Raw genomic sequence first — 27813 nt, forward strand, 5'->3', positions numbered from 1 at the left:
TTCCATTTTCGTCTGCTGGATGCCACCCTCTTGTTTTCGTCTGATAGAGCGCGCTACCGCCATTATTGTGGCACCCGCCATCTTGAAATTTGGATGCCATATCGGAAGCTTATAATTATTTAGCTATAAATTCGGGAAAAATTCCAAAAGATGATCAAAAATTATACTCATTAATTTTGTGATTGATTAGATCGACTCCTGTCCTTGGTTCGATATCTGGGTGATGTAGTAATTATTTCATGTAAAAAATATCATTTCAAATAAATATGGTGGAAAGTACTAAAATAAGCTTAAATTCCTATATTACCAGCCTCTAGTATGCTGATGAGGACATATTGAACACCATCATGAAATTTCGTAATAATTAACCTAGAAATTCGAGATAAAATCCAAAAATTCATTAAAAAATCTGCAATTAATTTACTGATTGAATCGACTGATTCCTCTCCTTGGTTCATAACTTCTGAAAATGCAAAAAAAAAAAAAAAATCACATCACTGAAACATAAATGTGACTGGTTCGAAAAAGAAAAAAAAAACTTATTTTACAAATACAACTTCTTACATGGATCCTATACTACTACAGGAACACTCGCTAAAGTTATCAATCTCATAAACATTTAGTTTTGCATTGGATTGAACGGACTAATTGTTAGCTCCAATCGGCTTACTGAAGACAGAGACAAGCCTGATCCTTTACCTAAGTAGTTTTTTTTCTTCCCGACAGTTTCTCGATACTATGTTTAACAAACAGACTGCTTCATACCGTCGGAATTGTAAATGGGAGTATTCACTGTCTTAAATACACACTTCTTCACTTTGTCCTCGAACGGATATGGTTTGCCATATACACAGTCAAACTAATAGTTAAATTTTAAAGGTCCGTACTTCATCAGTAAGCTGATTGATAATGTTCTGCCTGTACAAATGTCTTTCGACTTACTTAACGTATTTAGATAATAGTAGTCGTTCAGCGTTCCACGAAATGCAGATTTCGCCAAGTATAATACGTTATCATTTACCTTTACTGCACCGATCACAGTCTTAGGCTTAGATTCATGTCCAGATGTCATCGCAATCTGCTGATGATCATTGGTTTTTGTGCTTGTATGAGTCTTCAATCTAAAGCGAAGAGTCGAAACGTCTGCAGGTAGTTTACGCAGACAACTTCATCTTTAAAGTTTTTCGCATGCCGTCTCAAATTGTAAATACGAGTAAATCAAACATAACAATTATCGCAACGAAATTTTATACGAGATGGATTCTTCGTGCATTTACTCCGCTCATGTCTTCGTGCATCATGGACAAATGCAAACGACATATCGCAGTAGCCGCAAGAATGCCTAGTTGATGAAGACGATTATTTCAGGCCCGATCAGGATACTGATGTTACTGCAGTTGTACCAATTTCCGATACAATTAAACGCTGTTGCAGAGAAACCTTTACTTTATGACGCGCAGCAGGACCTCTGCTTGTCTTCAAATCAGTCATTCTTGAAGAATTTTGAGGAATTTTTGAGTCCAAGTTGGCCGCCGTGACGTCACAATCAAATATGGTGGTCGGCTCCACTGGCTCCACAGCCTGACGCCTGTCCCAGCAGCCCCTTTTGTATACTACTGACTGTCGATTTGCAATGTTGCATCATTGCGAGTGTAAGACTTGTTTTGATGGTTCATTTGCAGTGTCGCATCTTTGCGGGTCTTCATGGGAGATCTAATCTTCTTGTTTGTGTTGAGATCTGTTCAATTTTCACCGCAAAATGAATCCTTAGGAGTATCCGCAGAACTATATGACACACGTTTTTCATGAGTTTTAGCACCACGTTGAAACGAGTAACTGACGAACTTTTGTCGACCAAATATAGGATAGCCATAAACCGAACATGAGTTGCCACTTGAGAGCATAAACTAAGTTCGTTCACACGTCAGGTTGACAATCAGACGTACGACTGCCGCGACCGCAAGCCGAACTAAAATAACGTTGCGATGGCAGGATGAGCTTGGGGGAACAGGTGGTACACCTGGCTATCACCGCCTCGAGGTGCACGATATTTAAGACGCTGTCGGCGGACACTGCTTACTCCCCGTAAAAGCGACGATGGACTTCTGTTTCTGACTGAGAACACCATAGAAGTATGAGGCAGATATTATAGAAGTGCAATGTTTAGAGTGGGAACTGAAACAATTTTTTGCGCAACATGTGACGCTATCTGTCGTGTGGGCCAATTACTACTAGCAAAAACTACTCGAACGGGAGGTTCAAATCCAAAGTGTAAGGATTATAATGTTAATTTAAATAGTTGACGACTAATTGCTTAGCAAAAGTAATTTAACCTGTGCGATAAACACTTAATGATGTTTTGTAATAAAAAAGCATGTTCTATATAAATGAGTAGGAGATGTTGTAATATCAGGTATGCCACACCACAAAATGTGTGTCTACCAAAATGAAGTGAATAAATTTTCGCTGGTTTGTTTGCCCGAAAGTAGCGTATGCATTTCTTCTCACAAATAATGTAGCTATGTTAAAAATATATTATGAAAGCTACTATCTAGCAGGTAGGCCCAAAACTACTTCAGAAAATTCGGTCTTAGTCTCGGAGATTAGAGTTTCTCCCCCATGGAGAACACGGTGTGACTGTACAGTCCTCTCAGCCTTGGTAACAACGACAACAAGCTTCACAGCCGTAGGGCCTAATAAAGCAGCGAGGAAGACCTTCGAGGCCGCTGCCCTCAGACTCGTCGACCTGCACAGCTGGAGTGTAATTATTTAATGTCGGCCATTTTGCCAATCGGCAGTAATGACCTCCTGTGACCTCCTGCAGGGAACGTTGGCAGCCCTGGATTGTGCGTCTCCCTCAATGCCATCAGATAAATATTACAGTGTCTTTTCTTACAGGATTTTTTTAATTCGCAAATAATAAACAACTAAAAATATTTTTCATAGAAATATAAATATTTGTAATTATTGATAAGAAAAACTTTTAATGATGTAAGTAATGAAAGATCTCTGGTAATTCAGGAAATCAGCTACTTAGGATTATTTTGTGTTGATTGGAAGTTACTTAACTTATGACCAAAATATTTTGTGTGGAAATTATTTAAAAAAAATTATCTTCTGCCAAGCGAGGAAGTATCCTAACGTATACATAGGTCAGATTAGCGTTAAAGGAACTAATACATTAGGAAGGCTTCGCACCAGACCATATGGTTTTAAGCCCGATACAGGGTCATTAGCTTGTCGAAGCCAACATCACGGTACAAAGCGAGCGATTGTGAATAGTAGTAAAACATTGATCTCGTATTCGCGAATATAAATGTTTTGAAACCAGTCCGCCGATTAATTCTGATTTATATTTTCATTTTATCCCGGCTCCGAAAAGCGCCGGGATACACCCTGATCATAGGTTAAGGCCGATATCTCCCCCCCCCCCTCCCCCCCCCCCTTCTCCATTCCCAGCACTGCGCTCGAGTTATGACCTGTCTGGCGACGAGTGTTGAGGCCCCTGTGGTGATGATGGAGCCCCAGAAGAGCGCGGCGACTGTGCGCTGGTGCTGGGGCCTCGCAGTTGTTTACCGCCCGAGCTCCAAGGTCGCGCTGCTCTGCATTCCGGCCGCCTCGCGCGGGGCGTGGCTCGCGGCGGTAGCAGGCGAGACCTCCTGCCCGGCTCCCGAGAGATAGGGAGTGCTTCTGCCTCCCCAACCCAACTAAGCTGCTCGCTGGCCTCTTTAGCAGGGCCTCACACTGTGTGTATCTACGATATCTCTCACAGAGTGTAACAAAGTGCAAGGCACACGACTAGGATACTTTTACCTCTCTACCTTAAAATACAGCAGAAAAAGGAAAAAAAATTGCGGAAATACAACTGCATGTGGACGTATGTTTTTAACGTACAGTTTTGTTGCACAAGTACAGTACATACAACTTATTTTGTTTCTTTAGCTTACAAACTTGTAAATTTTATTTATGATACGCGATTTCATACTGATTTTTTTTTACATTTAAATAATTGGTGGCTTAAAATGTATTCGTTGAATGATTTTATTGTAGAGTCCATGTAATGTGTTTGTATTTTTGGTATTTCACCTTATTTATTACATTTATAGCCTTTGTTATCGGTCCAAATTATGAATATAATTAAGTAATATAGTTTACAGACCTGCCAACTCTCACGATTTTGGTGTGAGGCTCACGATTTTAAAGTCCATCTCACGCCCTCACGCCAAAATAGTGTTTCCTCACGATTTTTTGGGGCCCCAAGATTCTGTTTGTAAAAGTTACAAAACAAGTTTTACGAAAGCTTACAGTAACGAGTTTCCATCAATACTCGAGTCACGTAAAGGAAGCAATTTTGCGTTTTGTAGCATGTGCCGTGCTGATTTTTCTATCTCGCATAGTGGAAGAGGAGACACTGTGAAACATGTCGCTACGAAAAAACACAACTAACACGTGAAGTGTATTGCTTCCAATAAAAAAAAATTAATTTTGCTGTGAACAGTGATAATAGTGTTACACGAGCAGAATGATATTTTACAACTTTTTTAGTTGCGGCCCTGCATGATCACTACACGACAGCGCTAAATTATGTTCAACTAAATTAAATCTGCAACCTATAATTTGTTGAAATAAATTTTGAAGCAGAGACCATGTAACATATGTACAGGTATGTCACTTAAATTTAAAGATTCTCATTTGTTGTTTTTTATATCTAACCTGTATTTACGGGCCTGGAAATTTTTATCGAGGACCTCATGATTTTTTTAATTTGAATGTTGGCAGGTCTGAGTTTAGTGAATATATAACTACAATGTTTGGAGAAAGCGGCCCGTTTTTACCGAACTTGAAAAGCTTAAAATAATAATTTCAATAATTGGAGATGTCAGGTAGAAGAGTGGGTTACGAACACTAAGCGTGCCTGGTCGTGGGGATTAAAGCCTGGAGTCTCTCCCTACCCGCAGAAACCCTACACCTCTTTGCGCTAGTGCTGCTGGATCGGTTAGCAAATTAGAGGATATGCTGGCTGCCCCTAGGCCTCAGACTCTAAGGGGACTAAGGATATTCTTAAGAGACGCTGGCGAGAATATTGGGAGAGACTACGGGAATACTAGTTAGACTCTGGGGAGACACTTCGGGTGACTTGATATTCTCTATATATATTTATGTGAGACTTATGGGTATTTTTGGGGGACTCAGAGGAGACTCTGGTAAAAATCTGGAGAGACTCAGGAAGACTATGGTGAGACTACGGTGATAATCTGAGGAAACTCTATTGGGACTCTGGGGAGATACTCCGGGGAGAAATCAGGATGACTCTGGTGAAACTCTGGTTAGACACTTGAGAGACTTGATGAGATTCTCGAGGGACTAAGGGGAGACTTTTAGGAGACTCTGGTAATACTCTAGGGAGACATAAGTGAAACTCTGGGGAGACGTAGTGAGTCACTAGCGAGACTCTGGGGACACTCAGGGAGACTGGGGAAACTGAACATACACTAAAAGACTCTGGTGATACTCTGGGGTAGACTCCGGGGAGACTCCGAGAAGACTGGGAGACTCTAAGGATACTCTAATTAGAATCTGGGGAGAGACTCGTGGAAGACTCTGGTGAGACTCAGGCTGACTCTGTTTTCTTGTGCTCTGGTTTCCCTTTAAATGATAAATTTTCCGCCTTTAAAACGGTTCTTTTGCCACCTTAGTGTTTGGTGTGCGAGAACTCATGCTAGAGACACTGTAGGACTGGGACGTAAGTCTTTAAAAAAAAATCATTATTGAAACTAAAATTCTTAAGCGTAAAATATTTTCTTTCAATCTGCCTCAGATCAAATAAAAAAATAAACTTACATTTTTATTAGCATTGATTAGTCATATAGTTTTCTATCTTTTCATTAAAACACACTATAATAGAAATAAAAGTTACTCACGGATTATAAATACAAAAGTGAATTAACTGCTGAAAATTAATATTTGGTGCTGTTAATATATATTACGCCTCTAAAAAGAGAAATCAAGAAAATATATTTTTCTACCATTTTCTTAAAGTATTGTCATACGTAGACGTATTAAAACTGATTCCCCGGTGCCTCCAGCCTGTGTTCGCGGCTGCGGCTCAGAGGACAGCAGCTCAACAAGCATCGCTGAGCCCAGGTTGAGCTGTGCAGGCCGGGTGTGAGTCGACAGCATCAACCAATCCTCGACCTCGTCGCACCAGATACTCTCGCGAGAGAGACTGCGCGCTTTGTGCATGACTCCGTCCGCCCTAGCAACTGCCTCAACAACTCCACATGCAGCGGTAGTCATTGGGTTGGTGGAGTTTAACCTCTGGTCAAAATTCTTTTATTTAGAGTTCCATTTCGATTTTTGTTTACACATCTTGGGCGCAACATTGTAAAATAAAAACGTTCAAATTCGATTGCCCTAGCACTGTTCAAAAATGTCACCTTCAATTTACGAAAAAAACTGGTTACAAATCATTCAGGGATCTTCGAAAATTTACGGACACAGAGTTTACTTACTTTGAGTTCGGATATTCTATGTATTTTAGACATAAACATGAGTTAGTGCGTACGTAAAACTCACATGAAATGGTGTCATCTAAATCCAAGACCTGGAGACCTTACAAGAGAATTTATTTTGAAATTTTCATTATTGGTAAAACGCCCTTATGTGGACAGTTTGCTGTCACAAGTGCTAACGATGTCTGATCGGTGCATGCGGAAGTCTTACTCAAGTGTGTTTTGAGAGCAGACCGACCTTAGGCCTGTCCGGAGTTGCAACCCGGAACCTCGTGACCCACAGCTGTTGCCTTAGTGGCCTCGCCGCGGAGGTCGCCGATCACTCACGACCAATTACAGGCTGCGTGCGGGGGATGACCTTGAGTCCAGGCGAGCAAGGCTGTAAGCGCTCTGTGTGTGCCCGTGGTAGGCCTAATATTTGGTGATGGTGCTCCGATCGCTTGGAGCAGACTCCAGGGGTTCTCTAGCCCGATGCGGGGTCGACGTTGTGAGCGATGACACAGCTCCGGTGCTAGCCTGGACAGCTAGCAGAGGTTGGATAGGCCTCCACCGGACCACGGGTTCACTGGGTGATTGTGGGGTCCCAGTGAGATGTGGAACAGGGTAGGCGCCAGCAATGCTGAATTCGTCTAAGAGCAGAGGACGTAGCCACTTGTCTGGTTAACTGAGTGAGGCAAAGGGTGACGGTGGTGTCTATGCTGGAATGGGTAGCCTCAGCTTCTGGACACCTCTTCTGTTTCACGTATACGGCGTATTCTGTATCCATGCCCGTGGGGGCCCCAGGCCGGCAGGGCCTAACGGCTAAGAGGGCTGGGTAACAAATAAAAGGGGGAGCAATCCCTTTGACATTCGTGTGCGTGTCCGTGCTCTGGTCGAGCAGGGGGTACCTGGCACCGGGCTGAGTAGTCCCCAGGCAATGTCACCAGGTGGCATATGTCTGCAGCACAACAAGGCTGTAGCACAGCTGAGAGCGTGTGCGACTAGCGCTCAGTGCGTGTCCATGAACAGGTCGAGCAGAGGGTAACTGGCACCGGGCTGAGTAGTCCCCAGGCAATGTCACCAGGTGGCAGATGTCTGCAGCACAACAAGGCTTTAGCAAAGCTGAGAGCGTGTGCGACTAGCGCTCTGTGCGTGTCCGTGCTCTGGTCGAGCAGGGGGGACCTGGCACCGGGCTGAGTAGTCCCCGGGCACTGCCGCCAGGTGGCAGATGACTGCAGCACAACAAGGCTGTAGCACATCTGAGAGCGTGTGCGACTAGCGCTCTGTGCGTGTCCATGAACAGGTCGAGCAGGGGGTACCTGGCACCGGGCTGAGTAGTCCCCAGGCAATGTCACCAGGTGTCAGATGTCTGCAGCACAACAAGGCTTTAGCAAAGCTGAGAGCGTGTGCGACTAGCGCTCTGTGCGTGTCCGTGCTCTGGTCGAGCAGGGGGGACCTGGCACCGGGCTGAGTAGTCCCCGGGCACTGCCGCCAGGTGGCAGATGACTGCAGCACAACAAGGCTGTAGCACATCTGAGAGCGTGTGCGACTAGCGCTCTGTGCGTGTCCATGAACAGGTCGAGCAGGGGGTACCTGGCACCGGGCTGAGTAGTCCCCAGGCAATGTCACCAGGTGTCAGATGTCTGCAGCACAACAAGGCTGTAGCACAGCTGAGAGCGTGTGCGACTAGCGCTCTGTGCGTGTCCGTGCTCTGGTCGAGCAGGGGGGACCTGGCAGCGGGCTGAGTAGTCCCCGGGCACTGCCGCCAGGTGGCAAATGTCTGCAGCACAACAAGGCTGTAGCACAGCTGAGAGCGTGTGCGACTAGCGCTCTGTGCGTGTCCGTGCTCTGGTCGAGCAGGGGGTACCTGGCACCGGGCTGAGCAGTCCCCGGGCACTGCCGCCAGGTGGCAGATGTCTGCAGCACAACAAGGCTGTAGCACATCTGAGAGCGTGTGCGACTAGCGCTCTGTGCGTGTCCGTGCTCTGGTCGTGCAGGGGGTACCTGGCACCGGGCTGAGCAGTCCCCGGGCACTGCCGCCAGGTGGCAGATGACTGCAGCACAACAAGGCTGTAGCACAGCTGAGAACGTGTGCGACTAGCGCTCTGTGCGTGTCCGTGCTCTGGTCGTGCAGGGGGTACCTGGCACCGGGCTGAGTAGTCCCCAGGCAATGTCACCAGGTGGCAGATGTCTGCAGCACAACAAGGCTGTAGCACAGCTGAGAGCGTGTGCGACTAGCGCTCTGTGCGTGTCCGTGCTCTGGTCGAGCAGGGGGTACCTGGCACCGGGCTGAGCAGTCCCCGGGCACTGCCGCCAGGTGGCAGATGTCTGCAGCACAACAAGGCTGTAGCACAGCTGAGAGCGTGTGCGACTAGCGCTCTGTGCGTGTCCGTGCTCTGGTCGAGCAGGGGGTACCTGGCACCGGGCTGAGCAGTCCCCGGGCACTGCCGCCAGGTGGCAGATGTCTGCAGCACAACAAGGCTGTAGCACATCTGAGAGCGTGTGCGACTAGCGCTCTGTGCGTGTCCGTGCTCTGGTCGAGCAGGGGGGACCTGGCACCGGGCTGAGCAGTCCCCGGGCACTGCCGCCAGGTGGCAGATGTCTGCAGCACAACAAGGCTGTAGCACATCTGAGAACGTGTGCGACTAGCGCTCTGTGCGTGTCCATGAACAGGTCGAGCAGGGGGTACCTGGCACCGGGCTTAGTAGTCCCCAGGCAATGTCACCAGGTGGCAGATGTTTGCAGCACAACAAGGCTGTAGCACATCTGAGAGCGTGTGCGACTAGTGCTCTGTGCGTGTCCGTGCTCTGGTCGAGCAGGGGGGACCTGGCACCGGGCTGAGTAGTCCCCGGGCACTGCCGCCAGGTGGCAGATGACTGCAGCACAACAAGGCTGTAGCACAGCTGAGAACGTGTGCGACTAGCGCTCTGTGCGTGTCCATGAACAGGTCGAGCAGGGGGTACCTGGCACCGGGCTTAGTAGTCCCCAGGCAATGTCACCAGGTGGCAGATGTCTGCAGCACAACAAGGCTGTAGCACATCTGAGAGCGTGTGCGACTAGCGCTCTGTGCGTGTCCGTGCTCTGGTCGAGCAGGGGGGACCTGGCACCTCTGAGTAGTCCCCGGGCACTGCCGCCAGGTGGCAGATGACTGCAGCACAACAAGGCTGTAGCACAGCTGAGAACGTGTGCAACAAGCGCTCTGTGCGTGTCCATGAACAGGTCGAGCAGGGGGTACCTGGCACCGGGCTGAGTAGTCCCCGGGCACTGCCGCCAGGTGGCAGATGAGTGCAGCACAATAAGGCTGTAGCACATCTGAGAGCGTGTGCGACTAGCGCTCTGTGCGTGTCCGTGCTCTGGTCGAGCAGGGGGGACCTGTCAGCGGGCTGAGCAGTCCCCGGGCACTGCCGCCAGGTGGCAGATGTCTGCAGCACAACAAGACTGTAGCACAGCTGAGAGCGTTTGCGACTAGCGCTCTGTGCGTGTCCGTGCTCTGGTCGAGCAGGGGGGACCTGGCACCGGGCTGAGCAGTCCCCGGGCACTGCCGCCAGGTGGCAGATGACTGCAGCACAACAAGGCTGTAGCACAGCTGAGAACGTGTGCGACTAGCGCTCTGTGCGTGTCCGTGCTCTGGTCGAGCAGGGGGGACCTGGAAGCGGGCTGAGCAGTCCCCGGGCACTGCCACCAGGTGGCAGATGAGTGCAGCACAATAAGGCTGTAGCACATCTGAGAGCGTGTGCGACTAGCGCTCTGTGCGTGTCCGTGCTCTGGTCGAGCAGGGGGGACCTGGCAGCGGGCTGAGCAGTCCCCGGGCACTGCCGCCAGGTGGCAGATGTCTGCAGCACAACAAGACTGTAGCACAGCTGAGAGCGTTTGCGACTAGCGCTCTGTGCGTGTCCGTGCTCTGGTCGAGCAGGGGGGACCTGGCAGCGGGCTGAGTAGTCCCCGGGCACTGCCGCCAGGTGGCAGATGACTGCAGCACAACAAGGCTGTAGCACATCTGAGAGAGTGTGCGACTAGCGTTCTGTGCGTGTCCGTGCTCTAGTCGAGCAGGGGGGACCTGGCAGCGGGCTGAGCAGTCCCCGGGCACTGCCGCAAGGTGGCAGATGACTGCAGCACAACAAGGCTGTAGCACAGCTGAGAGCGTGTGCGACTAGCGCTCTGTGCGTGTCCGTGCTCTGGTCGAGCAGGGGGGACCTGGCAGCGGGCTGAGCAGTCCCCGGGCACTGCCGCAAGGTGGCAGATGACTGCAGCACAACAAGACTGTAGCACAGCTGAGAGCGTGTGCGACTAGCGCTCTGTGCGTGTCCGTGCTCTGGTCGAGCAGGGGGGACCTGGCAGCGGGCTGAGTAGTCCCCGGTCACTGCCGCCAGGTGGCAGATGACTGCAGCACAACAAGGCTGTAGCACATCTGAGAGAGTGTGCGACTAGCGTTCTGTGCGTGTCCGTGCTCTAGTCGAGCAGGGGGGACCTGGCAGCGGGCTGAGCAGTCCTCGGGCACTGCCGCCAGGTGGCAGATGTCTGCAGCACAACAAGACTGTAGCACAGCTGAGAGCGTGTGCGACTAGCGCTCTGTGCGTGTCCGTGCTCTGGTCGAGCAGGGGGGACCTGGCACCGGGCTGATCAGTCCCCGGGCACTGCCGCCAGGTGGCAGATGACTGCAGCACAACAAGGCTGTAGCACAGCTGAGAGCGTGTGCGACTAGCGCTCTGTGCGTGTCCATGAACAGGTCGAGCAGGGGGTACCTGGCACCGGGCTGAGTAGTCCCCAAAAATGTCACCAGGTGGCAGATGTCTGCAGCACAACAAGGCTGTAGCACATCTGAGAGCGTGTGCGACTAGCGCTCTGTGCGTGTCCGTGCTCTGGTCGAGCAGGGGGGACCAGGCACCGGGCTGAGCAGTCCCCGGGCACTGCCGCCAGGTGGCAGATGACTGCAGCACAACAAGGCTGTAGCACAGCTGAGAACGTGTGCGACTAGCGCTCTGTGCGTGTTCGTGCTCAGGTCGAGCAGGGGGGACCTGGCACCGGGCTGAGCAGTCCCCAGGCAATGTCACCAGGTGGCAGATGACTGCAGCACAATAAGGCTGTAGCACATCTGAGAGCGTGTGCGACTAGCGCTCTGTGCGTGTCCATGAACAGGTGAAGCAGGGGGGACCTGGCACCGGGCTGAGTAGTCCCCGTGCACTGCCGCCAGGTGGCAGATGACTGCAGCACAACAAGGCTGTAGCACAGCTGAGAACGTGTGCAACAAGCGCTCTGTGCGTGTCCATGAACAGGTCGAGCAGGGGGTACCTGGCACCGGGCTGAGTAGTCCCCGGGCACTGCCGCCAGGTGGCAGATGTCTGCAGCACAACAAGGCTGTAGCACATCTGAGAGCGTGTGCGACTAGCACTCTGTGCGTGTCCATGAACAGGTGAAGCAGGGGGGACCTGGCACCGGGCTGAGTAGTCCCCGGGCACTGCCGCCAGGTGGCAGATGACTGCAGCACAACAAGGCTGTAGCACAGCTGAGAACGTGTGCGACTAGCGTTCTGTGCGTGTCCATGAACAGGTCGAGCAGGGGGTACCTGGCACCGGGCTGAGTAGTCCCCAGGCAATGTCTCCAGGTGGCAGATGTCTGCAGCACAACAAGGCTGTAGCACATCTGAGAGTGTGTGCGACTAGCGCTCTGTGCGTGTCCGTGCTCTGGTCGAGAAGGGGGGAACTGGCAGCGGGCTGAGCAGTCCCCGGGCACTGCCGCCAGGTGGCAGATGACTGCAGCACAACAAGGCTGTAGCACAGCTGAGAACGTGTGCTACTAGCGCTCTGTGCGTGTCCATGAACAGGTCGAGCAGGGGGTACCTGGCACCGGGCTGAGTAGTCCCTAGGCAATGTCACCAGGTGGCAGATGTCTGCAGCACAACAAGGCTGTAGCACAGCTGAGAGCGTGTGCGACTAGCGCTCTGTGCGTGTCCGTGCTCTGGTCGAGCAGGGGGGACCTGGCAGCGGGCTGAGCAGTCCCCGGGCACTGCCACCAGGTGGCAGATGACTGCAGCACAATAAGGCTGTAGCACATCTGAGAGCGTGTGCGACTAGCGCTCTGTGCGTGTCCGTGCTCTGGTCGAGCAGGTGGGACCTGGCAGCGGGCTGAGTAGTCCCCGGGCACTGCCGCCAGGTGGCAGATGACTGCAGCACAACAAGGCTGTAGCACAGCTGAGAGCGTGTGCGACTAGCGCTCTGTGCGTGTCCGTGCTCTGGTCGAGCAGGGGGTACCTGGCAGCGGGCTGAGCAGTCCCCGGGCACTGCCGCCAGGTGGCAGATGTCTGCAGCACAACAAGGCTGTAGCACAGCTGAGAGCGTGTGCGACTAGCGCTCTGTGCGTGTCCATGAACAGGTCGAGCAGGGGGTACCTGGCACCGGGCTGAGTAGTCCCCAGGCAATGTCACCAGGTGTCAGATGTCTGCAGCACAACAAGGCTGTAGCACATCTGAGAGCGTGTGCGACTAGCGCTCAGTGCGTGTCCATGAACAGGTCGAGCAGAGGGTAACTGGCACCGGGCTGAGTAGTCCCCAGGCAATGTCACCAGGTGGCAGATGACTGCAGCACAACAAGGCTGTAGCACATCTGAGAGCGTGTGCGACTAGCGCTCTGTGCGTGTCCATGAACAGGTCGAGCAGGGGGTACCTGGCACCGGGCTGAGTAGTCCCCAGGCAATGTCACCAGGTGTCAGATGTCTGCAGCACAACAAGGCTGTAGCACAGCTGAGAGCGTGTGCGACTAGCGCTCTGTGCGTGTCCGTGCTCTGGTCGAGCAGGGGGGACCTGGCAGCGGGCTGAGTAGTCCCCGGGCACTGCCGCCAGGTGGCAAATGTCTGCAGCACAACAAGGCTGTAGCACAGCTGAGAGCGTGTGCGACTAGCGCTCTGTGCGTGTCCGTGCTCTGGTCGAGCAGGGGGTACCTGGCACCGGGCTGAGCAGTCCCCGGGCACTGCCGCCAGGTGGCAGATGTCTGCAGCACAACAAGGCTGTAGCACATCTGAGAGCGTGTGCGACTAGCGCTCTGTGCGTGTCCGTGCTCTGGTCGTGCAGGGGGTACCTGGCACCGGGCTAAGCAGTCCCCGGGCACTGCCGCCAGGTGGCAGATGACTGCAGCACAACAAGGCTGTAGCACAGCTGAGAACGTGTGCGACTAGCGCTCTGTGCGTGTCCGTGCTCTGGTCGTGCAGGGGGTACCTGGCACCGGGCTGAGTAGTCCCCAGGCAATGTCAACAGGTGGCAGATGTCTGCAGCACAACAAGGCTGTAGCACAGCTGAGAGCGTGTGCGACTAGCGCTCTGTGCGTGTCCGTGCTCTGGTCGAGCAGGGGGTACCTGGCACCGGGCTGAGCAGTCCCCGGGCACTGCCGCCAGGTGGCAGATATCTGCAGCACAACAAGGCTGTAGCACATCTGAGAGCGTGTGCGACTAGCGCTCTGTGCGTGTCCGTGCTCTGGTCGTGCAGGGGGTACCTGGCACCGGGCTGAGCAGTCCCCGGGCACTGCCGCCAGGTGGCAGATGACTGCAGCACAACAAGGCTGTAGCACAGCTGAGAACGTGTGCGACTAGCGCTCTGTGCGTGTCCATGAACAGGTCGAGCAGGGGGTACCTGGCACCGGGCTTAGTAGTCCCCAGGCAATGTCACCAGGTGGCAGATGTTTGCAGCACAACAAGGCTGTAGCACATCTGAGAGCGTGTGCGACTAGTGCTCTGTGCGTGTCCGTGCTCTGGTCGAGCAGGGGGGACCTGGCACCGGGCTGAGTAGTCCCCGGGCACTGCCGCCAGGTGGCAGATGACTGCAGCACAACAAGGCTGTAGCACAGCTGAGAACGTGTGCGACTAGCGCTCTGTGCGTGTCCATGAACAGGTCGAGCAGGGGGTACCTGGCACCGGGCTTAGTAGTCCCCAGGCAATGTCACCAGGTGGCAGATGTCTGCAGCACAACAAGGCTGTAGCACATCTGAGAGCGTGTGCGACTAGCGCTCTGTGCGTGTCCGTGCTCTGGTCGAGCAGGGGGGACCTGGCACCTCTGAGTAGTCCCCGGGCACTGCCGCCAGGTGGCAGATGACTGCAGCACAACAAGGCTGTAGAACAGCTGAGAACGTGTGCGACTAGCGCTCTGTGCGTGTCCGTGCTCTGGTCGAGCAGGGGGGACCTGGCACCGGGCTGAGCAGTCCCCGGGCACTGCCGCCAGGTGGCAGATGACTGCAGCACAACAAGGCTGTAGCACAGCTGAGAACGTGTGTGACTAGCGCTCTGTGCGTGTCCGTGCTCTGGTCGAGCAGGGGGGACCTGGCAGCGGGCTGAGCAGTCCCCGGGCACTGCCACCAGGTGGCAGATGAGTGCAGCACAATAAGGCTGTAGCACATCTGAGAGCGTGTGCGACTAGCGCTCTGTGCGTGTCCGTGCTCTGGTCGAGCAGGGGGGACCTGGCAGCGGGCTGAGCAGTCCCCGGGCACTGCCGCCAGGTGGCAGATGTCTGCAGCACAACAAGACTGTAGCACAGCTGAGAGCGTGTGCTACTAGCGCTCTGTGCGTGTCCGTGCTCTGGTCGAGCAGGGGGGACCTGGCAGCGGGCTGAGTAGTCCCCGGGCACTGCCGCCAGGTGGCAGATGACTGCAGCACAACAAGGCTGTAGCACATCTGAGAGAGTGTGCGACTAGCGTTCTGTGCGTGTCCGTGCTCTAGTCGAGCAGGGGGGACCTGGCAGCGGGCTGAGCAGTCCCCGGGCACTGCCGCAAGGTGGCAGATGACTGCAGCACAACAAGGCTGTAGCACAGCTGAGAGCGTGTGCGACTAGCGCTCTGTGCGTGTCCGTGCTCTGGTCGAGCAGGGGGGACCTGGCAGCGGGCTGAGCAGTCCCCGGGCACTGCCGCAAGGTGGCAGATGACTGCAGCACAACAAGACTGTAGCACAGCTGAGAGCGTGTGCGACTAGCGCTCTGTGCGTGTCCGTGCTCTGGTCGAGCAGGGGGGACCTGGCAGCGGGCTGAGTAGTCCCCGGTCACTGCCGCCAGGTGGCAGATGACTGCAGCACAACAAGGCTGTAGCACATCTGAGAGAGTGTGCGACTAGCGTTCTGTGCGTGTCCGTGCTCTAGTCGAGCAGGGGGGACCTGGCAGCGGGCTGAGCAGTCCTCGGGCACTGCCGCCAGGTGGCAGATGTCTGCAGCACAACAAGACTGTAGCACAGCTGAGAGCGTGTGCGACTAGCGCTCTGTGCGTGTCCGTGCTCTGGTCGAGCAGGGGGGACCTGGCACCGGGCTGAGCAGTCCCCGGGCACTGCCGCCAGGTGGCAGATGACTGCAGCACAACAAGGCTGTAGCACATCTGAGAGCGTGTGCGACTAGCGCTCTGTGCGTGTCCATGAACAGGTCGAGCAGGGGGTACCTGGCACCGGGCTGAGTAGTCCCCAAAAATGTCACCAGGTGGCAGATGTCTGCAGCACAACAAGGCTGTAGCACATCTGAGAGCGTGTGCGACTAGCGCTCTGTGCGTGTCCGTGCTCTGGTCGAGCAGGGGGGACCTGGCACCGGGCTGAGCAGTCCCCGGGCACTGCCGCCAGGTGGCAGATGACTGCAGCACAACAAGGCTGTAGCACAGCTGAGAACGTGTGCGACTAGCGCTCTGTGCGTGTTCGTGCTCAGGTCGAGCAGGGGGGACCTGGCACCGGGCTGAGCAGTCCCCAGGCAATGTCACCAGGTGGCAGATGACTGCAGCACAATAAGGCTGCAGCACATCTGAGAGCGTGTGCGACTAGCGCTCTGTGCGTGTCCATGAACAGGTGAAGCAGGGGGGACCTGGCACCGGGCTGAGTAGTCCCCGTGCACTGCCGCCAGGTGGCAGATGACTGCAGCACAACAAGGCTGTAGCACAGCTGAGAACGTGTGCAACAAGCGCTCTGTGCGTGTCCATGAACAGGTCGAGCAGGGGGTACCTGGCACCGGGCTGAGTAGTCCCCGGGCACTGCCGCCAGGTGGCAGATGTCTGCAGCACAACAAGGCTGTAGCACATCTGAGAGCGTGTGCGACTAGCGCTCTGTGCGTGTCCATGAACAGGTGAAGCAGGGGGGACCTGGCACCAGGCTGAGTAGTCCCCGGGCACTGCCGCCAGGTGGCAGATGACTGCAGCACAACAAGGCTGTAGCACAGCTGAGAACGTGTGCGACTAGCGCTCTGTGCGTGTCCATGAACAGGTCGAGCAGGGGGTACCTGGCACCGGGCTGAGTAGTCCCCAGGCAATGTCTCCAGGTGGCAGATGTCTGCAGCACAACAAGGCTGTAGCACATCTGAGAGTGTGTGCGACTAGCGCTCTGTGCGTGTCCGTGCTCTGGTCGAGCAGGGGGGAACTGGCAGCGGGCTGAGCAGTCCCCGGGCACTGCCGCCAGGTGGCAGATGACTGCAGCACAACAAGGCTGTAGCACAGCTGAGAACGTGTGCTACTAGCGCTCTGTGCGTGTCCATGAACAGGTCGAGCAGGGGGTACCTGGCACCGGGCTGAGTAGTCCCTAGGCAATGTCACCAGGTGGCAGATGTCTGCAGCACAACAAGGCTGTAGCACAGCTGAGAGCGTGTGCGACTAGCGCTCTGTGCGTGTCCGTGCTCTGGTCGAGCAGGGGGGACCTGGCAGCAGGCTGAGCAGTCCCCGGGCACTGCCACCAGGTGGCAGATGACTGCAGCACAACAAGGCTGTAGCACATCTGAGAGCGTGTGCGACTAGCGCTCTGTGCGTGTCCGTGCTCTGGTCGAGCAGGTGGGACCTGGCAGCGGGCTGAGTAGTCCCCGGGCACTGCCGCCAGGTGGCAGATGACTGCAGCACAACAAGGCTGTAGCACAGCTGAGAGCGTGTGCGACTAGCGCTCTGTGCGTGTCCGTGCTCTGGTCGAGCAGGGGGTACCTGGCAGCGGGCTGAGCAGTCCCCGGGCACTGCCGCCAGGTGGCAGATGTCTGCAGCACAACAAGGCTGTAGCACAGCTGAGAGCGTGTGCGACTAGCGCTCTGTGCGTGTCCGTGCTCTGGTCGAGCAGGGGGGACCTGGCAGCGGGCTGAGCAGTCCCCGGGCACTGCCGCCAGGTGGCAGATGTCTGCAGCACAACAAGGCTGTAGCACAGCTGAGCGCGTGTGCGACTAGCGCTCTGTGCGTGTCCGTGCTCTGGTCGAGCAGGAGGGACCTGGCACCGGGCTGAGCAGTCCCCGGGCACTGCCGCCAGGTGGCAGATGACTGCAGCACAACAAGGCTGTAGCACAGCTGAGAGCGTGTGCGACTAGCGCTCTGTGCGTGTCCGTGCTCTGGTCGAGCAGGGGGGACCTGGCACCGGGCTGAGTAGTCCCGGGCACTGCCGCCAGGTGGCAGATGACTGCAGCACAACAAGGCTGTAGCACAGCTGAGAACGTGTGCGATTAGCGCTCTGTGCGTGTCCATGAACAGGTCGAGCAGGGGGTACCTGGCACCGGGCTTAGTAGTCCCCAGGCAAAGTCACCAGGTGGCAGATGTCTGCAGCACAACAAGGCTGTAGCACATCTGAGAGCGTGTGCGACTAGCGCTCTGTGCGTGTCCGTGCTCTGGTCGAGCAGGGGGGCCTGGCAGCGGGCTGAGCAGTCCCCGGGCACTGCCGCCAGGTGGCAGATGACTGCAGCACAACAAGGCTGTAGCACAGCTGAGAGCGTGTGCGACTAGCGCTCTGTGCGTGTCCGTGCTCTGGTCGAGCAGGGGGGACCTGGCAGCGGGCTGAGCAGTCCCCGGGCACTGCCGCCAGGTGGCAGATGTCTGCAGCACAACGAGGCTGTAGCACAGCTGAGAGCGTGTGCGACTAGCGCTCTGTGCGTGTCCGTGCTCTGGTCGAGCAGGGGGGACCTGTCAGCGGGCTGAGCAGTCCCCGGGCACTGCCGCCAGGTGGCAGATGTCTGCAGCACAACAAGGCTGTAGCACAGCTGAGAGCGTGTGCGACTAGCGCTCTGTGCGTGTCCGTTCTCTGGTCGAGCAGGGGGGACCTGGCAGCGGGCTGAGTAGTCCCCGGGCACTGCCGCCAGGTGGCAGATGTCTGCAGCACAACAAGGCTGTAGCACAGCTGAGAGCGTGTGCGACTAGCGCTCTGTGCGAGTCCGTTCTCTGGTCGAGCAGGGGGGACCTGGCAGCGGGCTGAGCAGTCCCCGGGCACTGCCGCCAGGTGGCAGATGTCTGCAGCACAACAAGGCTGTAGCACAGCTGAGAGCGTGTGCGACTAGCGCTCTGTGCGTGTCCATGAACAGGTCGAGCAGGGGGTACCTGGCACCGGGCTGAGTAGTCCCCAGGCAATGTCACCAGGTGTCAGATGTCTGCAGCACAACAAGGCTGTAGCACATCTGAGAGCGTGTGCGACTAGCGCTCAGTGCGTGTCCATGAACAGGTCGAGCAGAGGGTAACTGGCACCGGGCTGAGTAGTCCCCAGGCAATGTCACCAGGTGGCAGATGACTGCAGCACAACAAGGCTGTAGCACATCTGAGAGCGTGTGCGACTAGCGCTCTGTGCGTGTCCATGAACAGGTCGAGCAGGGGGTACCTGGCACCGGGCTGAGTAGTCCCCAGGCAATGTCACCAGGTGTCAGATGTCTGCAGCACAACAAGGCTGTAGCACAGCTGAGAGCGTGTGCGACTAGCGCTCTGTGCGTGTCCGTGCTCTGGTCGAGCAGGGGGGACCTGGCAGCGGGCTGAGTAGTCCCCGGGCACTGCCGCCAGGTGGCAAATGTCTGCAGCACAACAAGGCTGTAGCACAGCTGAGAGCGTGTGCGACTAGCGCTCTGTGCGTGTCCGTGCTCTGGTCGAGCAGGGGGTACCTGGCACCGGGCTGAGCAGTCCCCGGGCACTGCCGCCAGGTGGCAGATGTCTGCAGCACAACAAGGCTGTAGCACATCTGAGAGCGTGTGCGACTAGCGCTCTGTGCGTGTCCGTGCTCTGGTCGTGCAGGGGGTACCTGGCACCGGGCTAAGCAGTCCCCGGGCACTGCCGCCAGGTGGCAGATGACTGCAGCACAACAAGGCTGTAGCACAGCTGAGAACGTGTGCGACTAGCGCTCTGTGCGTGTCCGTGCTCTGGTCGTGCAGGGGGTACCTGGCACCGGGCTGAGTAGTCCCCAGGCAATGTCAACAGGTGGCAGATGTCTGCAGCACAACAAGGCTGTAGCACAGCTGAGAGCGTGTGCGACTAGCGCTCTGTGCGTGTCCGTGCTCTGGTCGAGCAGGGGGTACCTGGCACCGGGCTGAGCAGTCCCCGGGCACTGCCGCCAGGTGGCAGATATCTGCAGCACAACAAGGCTGTAGCACATCTGAGAGCGTGTGCGACTAGCGCTCTGTGCGTGTCCGTGCTCTGGTCGTGCAGGGGGTACCTGGCACCGGGCTGAGCAGTCCCCGGGCACTGCCGCCAGGTGGCAGATGACTGCAGCACAACAAGGCTGTAGCACAGCTGAGAACGTGTGCGACTAGCGCTCTGTGCGTGTCCATGAACAGGTCGAGCAGGGGGTACCTGGCACCGGGCTTAGTAGTCCCCAGGCAATGTCACCAGGTGGCAGATGTTTGCAGCACAACAAGGCTGTAGCACATCTGAGAGCGTGTGCGACTAGTGCTCTGTGCGTGTCCGTGCTCTGGTCGAGCAGGGGGGACCTGGCACCGGGCTGAGTAGTCCCCGGGCACTGCCGCCAGGTGGCAGATGACTGCAGCACAACAAGGCTGTAGCACAGCTGAGAACGTGTGCGACTAGCGCTCTGTGCGTGTCCATGAACAGGTCGAGCAGGGGGTACCTGGCACCGGGCTTAGTAGTCCCCAGGCAATGTCACCAGGTGGCAGATGTCTGCAGCACAACAAGGCTGTAGCACATCTGAGAGCGTGTGCGACTAGCGCTCTGTGCGTGTCCGTGCTCTGGTCGAGCAGGGGGGACCTGGCACCTCTGAGTAGTCCCCGGGCACTGCCGCCAGGTGGCAGATGACTGCAGCACAACAAGGCTGTAGAACAGCTGAGAACGTGTGCGACTAGCGCTCTGTGCGTGTCCGTGCTCTGGTCGAGCAGGGGGGACCTGGCACCGGGCTGAGCAGTCCCCGGGCACTGCCGCCAGGTGGCAGATGACTGCAGCACAACAAGGCTGTAGCACAGCTGAGAACGTGTGTGACTAGCGCTCTGTGCGTGTCCGTGCTCTGGTCGAGCAGGGGGGACCTGGCAGCGGGCTGAGCAGTCCCCGGGCACTGCCACCAGGTGGCAGATGAGTGCAGCACAATAAGGCTGTAGCACATCTGAGAGCGTGTGCGACTAGCGCTCTGTGCGTGTCCGTGCTCTGGTCGAGCAGGGGGGACCTGGCAGCGGGCTGAGCAGTCCCCGGGCACTGCCGCCAGGTGGCAGATGTCTGCAGCACAACAAGACTGTAGCACAGCTGAGAGCGTGTGCTACTAGCGCTCTGTGCGTGTCCGTGCTCTGGTCGAGCAGGGGGGACCTGGCAGCGGGCTGAGTAGTCCCCGGGCACTGCCGCCAGGTGGCAGATGACTGCAGCACAACAAGGCTGTAGCACATCTGAGAGAGTGTGCGACTAGCGTTCTGTGCGTGTCCGTGCTCTAGTCGAGCAGGGGGGACCTGGCAGCGGGCTGAGCAGTCCCCGGGCACTGCCGCAAGGTGGCAGATGACTGCAGCACAACAAGGCTGTAGCACAGCTGAGAGCGTGTGCGACTAGCGCTCTGTGCGTGTCCGTGCTCTGGTCGAGCAGGGGGGACCTGGCAGCGGGCTGAGCAGTCCCCGGGCACTGCCGCAAGGTGGCAGATGACTGCAGCACAACAAGACTGTAGCACAGCTGAGAGCGTGTGCGACTAGCGCTCTGTGCGTGTCCGTGCTCTGGTCGAGCAGGGGGGACCTGGCAGCGGGCTGAGTAGTCCCCGGTCACTGCCGCCAGGTGGCAGATGACTGCAGCACAACAAGGCTGTAGCACATCTGAGAGAGTGTGCGACTAGCGTTCTGTGCGTGTCCGTGCTCTAGTCGAGCAGGGGGGACCTGGCAGCGGGCTGAGCAGTCCTCGGGCACTGCCGCCAGGTGGCAGATGTCTGCAGCACAACAAGACTGTAGCACAGCTGAGAGCGTGTGCGACTAGCGCTCTGTGCGTGTCCGTGCTCTGGTCGAGCAGGGGGGACCTGGCACCGGGCTGAGCAGTCCCCGGGCACTGCCGCCAGGTGGCAGATGACTGCAGCACAACAAGGCTGTAGCACATCTGAGAGCGTGTGCGACTAGCGCTCTGTGCGTGTCCATGAACAGGTCGAGCAGGGGGTACCTGGCACCGGGCTGAGTAGTCCCCAAAAATGTCACCAGGTGGCAGATGTCTGCAGCACAACAAGGCTGTAGCACATCTGAGAGCGTGTGCGACTAGCGCTCTGTGCGTGTCCGTGCTCTGGTCGAGCAGGGGGGACCTGGCACCGGGCTGAGCAGTCCCCGGGCACTGCCGCCAGGTGGCAGATGACTGCAGCACAACAAGGCTGTAGCACAGCTGAGAACGTGTGCGACTAGCGCTCTGTGCGTGTTCGTGCTCAGGTCGAGCAGGGGGGACCTGGCACCGGGCTGAGCAGTCCCCAGGCAATGTCACCAGGTGGCAGATGACTGCAGCACAATAAGGCTGCAGCACATCTGAGAGCGTGTGCGACTAGCGCTCTGTGCGTGTCCATGAACAGGTGAAGCAGGGGGGACCTGGCACCGGGCTGAGTAGTCCCCGTGCACTGCCGCCAGGTGGCAGATGACTGCAGCACAACAAGGCTGTAGCACAGCTGAGAACGTGTGCAACAAGCGCTCTGTGCGTGTCCATGAACAGGTCGAGCAGGGGGTACCTGGCACCGGGCTGAGTAGTCCCCGGGCACTGCCGCCAGGTGGCAGATGTCTGCAGCACAACAAGGCTGTAGCACATCTGAGAGCGTGTGCGACTAGCGCTCTGTGCGTGTCCATGAACAGGTGAAGCAGGGGGGACCTGGCACCAGGCTGAGTAGTCCCCGGGCACTGCCGCCAGGTGGCAGATGACTGCAGCACAACAAGGCTGTAGCACAGCTGAGAACGTGTGCGACTAGCGCTCTGTGCGTGTCCATGAACAGGTCGAGCAGGGGGTACCTGGCACCGGGCTGAGTAGTCCCCAGGCAATGTCTCCAGGTGGCAGATGTCTGCAGCACAACAAGGCTGTAGCACATCTGAGAGTGTGTGCGACTAGCGCTCTGTGCGTGTCCGTGCTCTGGTCGAGCAGGGGGGAACTGGCAGCGGGCTGAGCAGTCCCCGGGCACTGCCGCCAGGTGGCAGATGACTGCAGCACAACAAGGCTGTAGCACAGCTGAGAACGTGTGCTACTAGCGCTCTGTGCGTGTCCATGAACAGGTCGAGCAGGGGGTACCTGGCACCGGGCTGAGTAGTCCCTAGGCAATGTCACCAGGTGGCAGATGTCTGCAGCACAACAAGGCTGTAGCACAGCTGAGAGCGTGTGCGACTAGCGCTCTGTGCGTGTCCGTGCTCTGGTCGAGCAGGGGGGACCTGGCAGCAGGCTGAGCAGTCCCCGGGCACTGCCACCAGGTGGCAGATGACTGCAGCACAACAAGGCTGTAGCACATCTGAGAGCGTGTGCGACTAGCGCTCTGTGCGTGTCCGTGCTCTGGTCGAGCAGGTGGGACCTGGCAGCGGGCTGAGTAGTCCCCGGGCACTGCCGCCAGGTGGCAGATGACTGCAGCACAACAAGGCTGTAGCACAGCTGAGAGCGTGTGCGACTAGCGCTCTGTGCGTGTCCGTGCTCTGGTCGAGCAGGGGGTACCTGGCAGCGGGCTGAGCAGTCCCCGGGCACTGCCGCCAGGTGGCAGATGTCTGCAGCACAACAAGGCTGTAGCACAGCTGAGAGCGTGTGCGACTAGCGCTCTGTGCGTGTCCGTGCTCTGGTCGAGCAGGGGGGACCTGGCAGCGGGCTGAGCAGTCCCCGGGCACTGCCGCCAGGTGGCAGATGTCTGCAGCACAACAAGGCTGTAGCACAGCTGAGCGCGTGTGCGACTAGCGCTCTGTGCGTGTCCGTGCTCTGGTCGAGCAGGAGGGACCTGGCACCGGGCTGAGCAGTCCCCGGGCACTGCCGCCAGGTGGCAGATGACTGCAGCACAACAAGGCTGTAGCACAGCTGAGAGCGTGTGCGACTAGCGCTCTGTGCGTGTCCGTGCTCTGGTCGAGCAGGGGGGACCTGGCACCGGGCTGAGTAGTCCCGGGCACTGCCGCCAGGTGGCAGATGACTGCAGCACAACAAGGCTGTAGCACAGCTGAGAACGTGTGCGATTAGCGCTCTGTGCGTGTCCATGAACAGGTCGAGCAGGGGGTACCTGGCACCGGGCTTAGTAGTCCCCAGGCAAAGTCACCAGGTGGCAGATGTCTGCAGCACAACAAGGCTGTAGCACATCTGAGAGCGTGTGCGACTAGCGCTCTGTGCGTGTCCGTGCTCTGGTCGAGCAGGGGGGCCTGGCAGCGGGCTGAGCAGTCCCCGGGCACTGCCGCCAGGTGGCAGATGACTGCAGCACAACAAGGCTGTAGCACAGCTGAGAGCGTGTGCGACTAGCGCTCTGTGCGTGTCCGTGCTCTGGTCGAGCAGGGGGGACCTGGCAGCGGGCTGAGCAGTCCCCGGGCACTGCCGCCAGGTGGCAGATGTCTGCAGCACAACGAGGCTGTAGCACAGCTGAGAGCGTGTGCGACTAGCGCTCTGTGCGTGTCCGTGCTCTGGTCGAGCAGGGGGGACCTGTCAGCGGGCTGAGCAGTCCCCGGGCACTGCCGCCAGGTGGCAGATGTCTGCAGCACAACAAGGCTGTAGCACAGCTGAGAGCGTGTGCGACTAGCGCTCTGTGCGTGTCCGTTCTCTGGTCGAGCAGGGGGGACCTGGCAGCGGGCTGAGTAGTCCCCGGGCACTGCCGCCAGGTGGCAGATGTCTGCAGCACAACAAGGCTGTAGCACAGCTGAGAGCGTGTGCGACTAGCGCTCTGTGCGAGTCCGTTCTCTGGTCGAGCAGGGGGGACCTGGCAGCGGGCTGAGCAGTCCCCGGGCACTGCCGCCAGGTGGCAGATGTCTGCAGCACAACAAGTCTGTACCCGGGGAAATGTTTCTCAACCGAGACACAGCGCTCAGTGACCAGAAACCTTAACTACAAATATCACACATCTTTGATAGCAAGTCCGTTATAAATAAAATACGCCTGAGTCACCTCCATGTTTGGCTGGCAAAACAAATTCAGTTTTGGTCGTGTTAATAATTTTGAACAGTAATATAATTAGGTATACATTGCGCGATCTGGTATTTTCTTTAGTTCCAAACATAGCATTATCTAAATGGGGCGATGTGCCTCGTCTTCCGTTGCACTATAGTGGTGACAAATCATTGAAAGTAGTTCAGGGTCTGTTTGAGGCTTAACCTCATCCGCCTTTTGGGATTTTTATAATTACCGTTTTAACTAGAAAATATTTACTAAACATGATTATAGATAAAAAGTTTCACGAACTATGTAATTATAGTGAATCACCATTTCTGTCATTTAGGAGTTTTGCTAGAAGATATGGATTGGTAAAAATAAAAGTAGTTAATGACTAAACTAACAAGTAAATTAATAATTCAAATACCTAATAGCGAGGCAAAAAATTTACGTGGGAACGACATAAACAAACATTGCGGGTGAGACACCAAGCCTTAATTAATTAATTAATTAAAAGGGCAATCCATCCAGAGGCTTAAGGAACTCCTCCATCCAGCTCTATGTGCTCCCAAAGATAGTTCCGCAAACATTGTTCAAATTTGTACACTTACTTCATGTTTGTATAAACAGAAGTTTTGAATAAATATGGAAGGAATGTTGCGGACACAAACACCTCTAGGTATCATTATTGCTAGAATATTTCTACAGAAGGAAATGTAAGCTGCGTATAGTGCCTTCCCCCGTTCCCTCCCCTGGGGTAGTTCGCTTCACAACTACCCCTCCTTTCGTATCCCCACCCCTCTACACCCGGCAAAACCAAGATGACTTATGTGTTGTATTGATGGTTGTAAATGTCAACAAATGCGTCTAACAAACATTTGTTTGAATTAGTTCTCTTTCCTGTGTTTTTTAGGATCAAGTATCCTTAAAGAATAATAAAATTACTAAAATATTAGAAGTCACAGCTCTACAGGCACGCGGTCATTCCGGTTCTACTGCTGGAATGCACGGCGGGGAGAGGCAGGGGATGTTGGAGACTTCGATGTAACTTTCATCCGCAGCAGCTCTTGTTTGTTTACTGGCTGCGTAAAAATGTAAGAACCAGTTTTTTTGGGGGGGAGGGGGGGCGATCTGATTCACCATTCTCTATTGGCCGAGATTACTGCATTCGTGTCTGAATGAAAGTGGTACACATTGTTTCCGTTTACTATGCAATTGAATGCTTCTTCAACAGCAAGGTAATTACAAAAACGAATACCAGCAACCTAAACTAAATATCTCAACTGAGAAAGAAAGAATAAAATGTCCTTTGGTGAGGAATTACCACAGTGCTTGGCTGGATTGGTTCCGAGATTGTAGGATTGTTAAACCATTATTCGAACCCAGCTTCTCTCGGATGCAAGCTGAGCGTGTTACCACTGCGCAGCTTTGCTAGGCTTGGTCCAACAACAAACATTACGCAACGTAAATACCTTGCCTCGTGACTGAACGGACTGTGCATAAGTTGTAGAAAAAATCTTCTAAGAGTTATTTTGAAAAAATAAGTTCACAATATGGGTGTTAAGTTGTCAGTGTGGGTTACTGTACTAGCATTCAAAACAAGGGTACATTTCCGACATGAAAATAAAAGCCTTCCGGGAGTATCTAATAAAATAACTCAACTTAAAAATCCCAAAATAAACAGCACCAGCCAGAAAACCATCGCAGTTTTTTGTTGGTATGCAACGACCAAACCAGATCCAACCTAGGCGATGTAAAACAAATTAATTACAGAAACAAACGTTAATTTTTAAATATACCTTCCTTTAAACCATTTCAAATTTTTGCTTTAACATTTATAGGCTTTTGCAACCCATGTTTTAAATTGCTTATCAAGACGGGATCGCTGCTATATTCGCGTTATAATTTGTTGACAAGCTAGGCTGAAAATATGTTGCAATCGAATGATCTTTGTCGATAGAGCATGGGTGTTTTGAACGCCCTGAAGGACTAGAAACCAACAATAATCGCCTTAATAACAACATAAGGCGTGACATGGAGAGAAAGAAGGTGTAACGTGGCAGCAGACAATAGACAAATTCCATCTTCTTCATAATGAACAAGTCTGCGGAGTCTCCTCATCTATCACATTGACCCGGAAACGTAAAAACGGAAACTGATTACGGAAGCGCAAGATATTTACTTCCACAGAACACGGGGAAAAGTAAAAAATGACAACAAATGAGAGTGAATATTGCGGTAACGAAATATTAACTTTATTGAAATTTTTTTTAGATAAAAGAACATAAATCTGTCAACTGTAACGATAACACTAATTCTTGTATCTGAAATCCTTTAAAACTTTTTTTAAATGCAAACAAATACTTCCACTGATTGATGGGAACAACATACACGGAAAAGGGAAGTATTGCCCAAATAACCCGTACTATTTCGTGTCTGCATGCGTGTCATTGAAGACACTCCGTGTTGTGATTTACGTGTCCAATTACGTGATCCGTATCTGCTGTCATATCATCGTATAACGGACCTAAATATATTTTTGGTATTGATGGGTATTGAGTGGCCACCATTATTTCTCTAGCAGGATTAAAAATAATCATTGTTTAGTTACATTTATTATGGCAACATGCTTAACGTTATTCTTGTTCTAATATGACCAGTTGTAAAATCACTCGGCCATGAAGAAGTAACTATCTGAGACGGGGGCCAGGCTGGCACGGTACCTCAGCTGCAGAGGTGTCCAGGAGCGCCGGGCCGGTGGTACCTGCTTGCCTCGGTGTCCCGCAGCCAAGTGACAGGCTGGAGGCCTGCAACTGGAGCTCGCACGCACTTCCCCCCCCCCCCCACTCACACATACACCTCCCTCCTCGCTCTGGACCGCAACAGCCTCGCCCCCACCTGGCGCCCCCCCCCCCCCCTCCCTCAACGACCACGCGCAGCGGTGGTCCTCGTACACAGCTCTCGCCAGTCACGCTGGTCAGACATCCCCCCCCCCCCTCCACAGTAACGTTTTGTTACATTTTTCCAATAGCATGGTCATTTTCTTCCCCTGTGTTGCATTCTGATTTTATCGGTTTAAAATTTATTTCTCTGATTTTTATTTATAATTTAAATTTCGTCAGTTTGCAACCG

General features: G+C 54.9%; 1 protein-coding gene across 1 annotated transcript in view; it reads right to left on the bottom strand.

The window, feature by feature from the left end:
• Nucleotides 1-27489, bottom strand: part of LOC134541519 (uncharacterized) — a 66507-nt gene extending 39018 nt beyond the window's left edge. Inside the window, exon 1 of the mRNA XM_063385030.1 lies at nucleotides 27405-27489. The gene's annotated coding sequence lies outside the window, so the exon portion shown is untranslated. The remainder of the gene's footprint in view (nucleotides 1-27404) is intronic.
• Between the last annotated feature and the right edge of the window lie 324 nt (nucleotides 27490-27813).

Source organism: Bacillus rossius (assembly GCF_032445375.1).
Source record: "Bacillus rossius redtenbacheri isolate Brsri chromosome 4 unlocalized genomic scaffold, Brsri_v3 Brsri_v3_scf4_1, whole genome shotgun sequence".
NCBI classification, from domain to species: Eukaryota; Metazoa; Arthropoda; class Insecta; order Phasmatodea; family Bacillidae; genus Bacillus; species Bacillus rossius.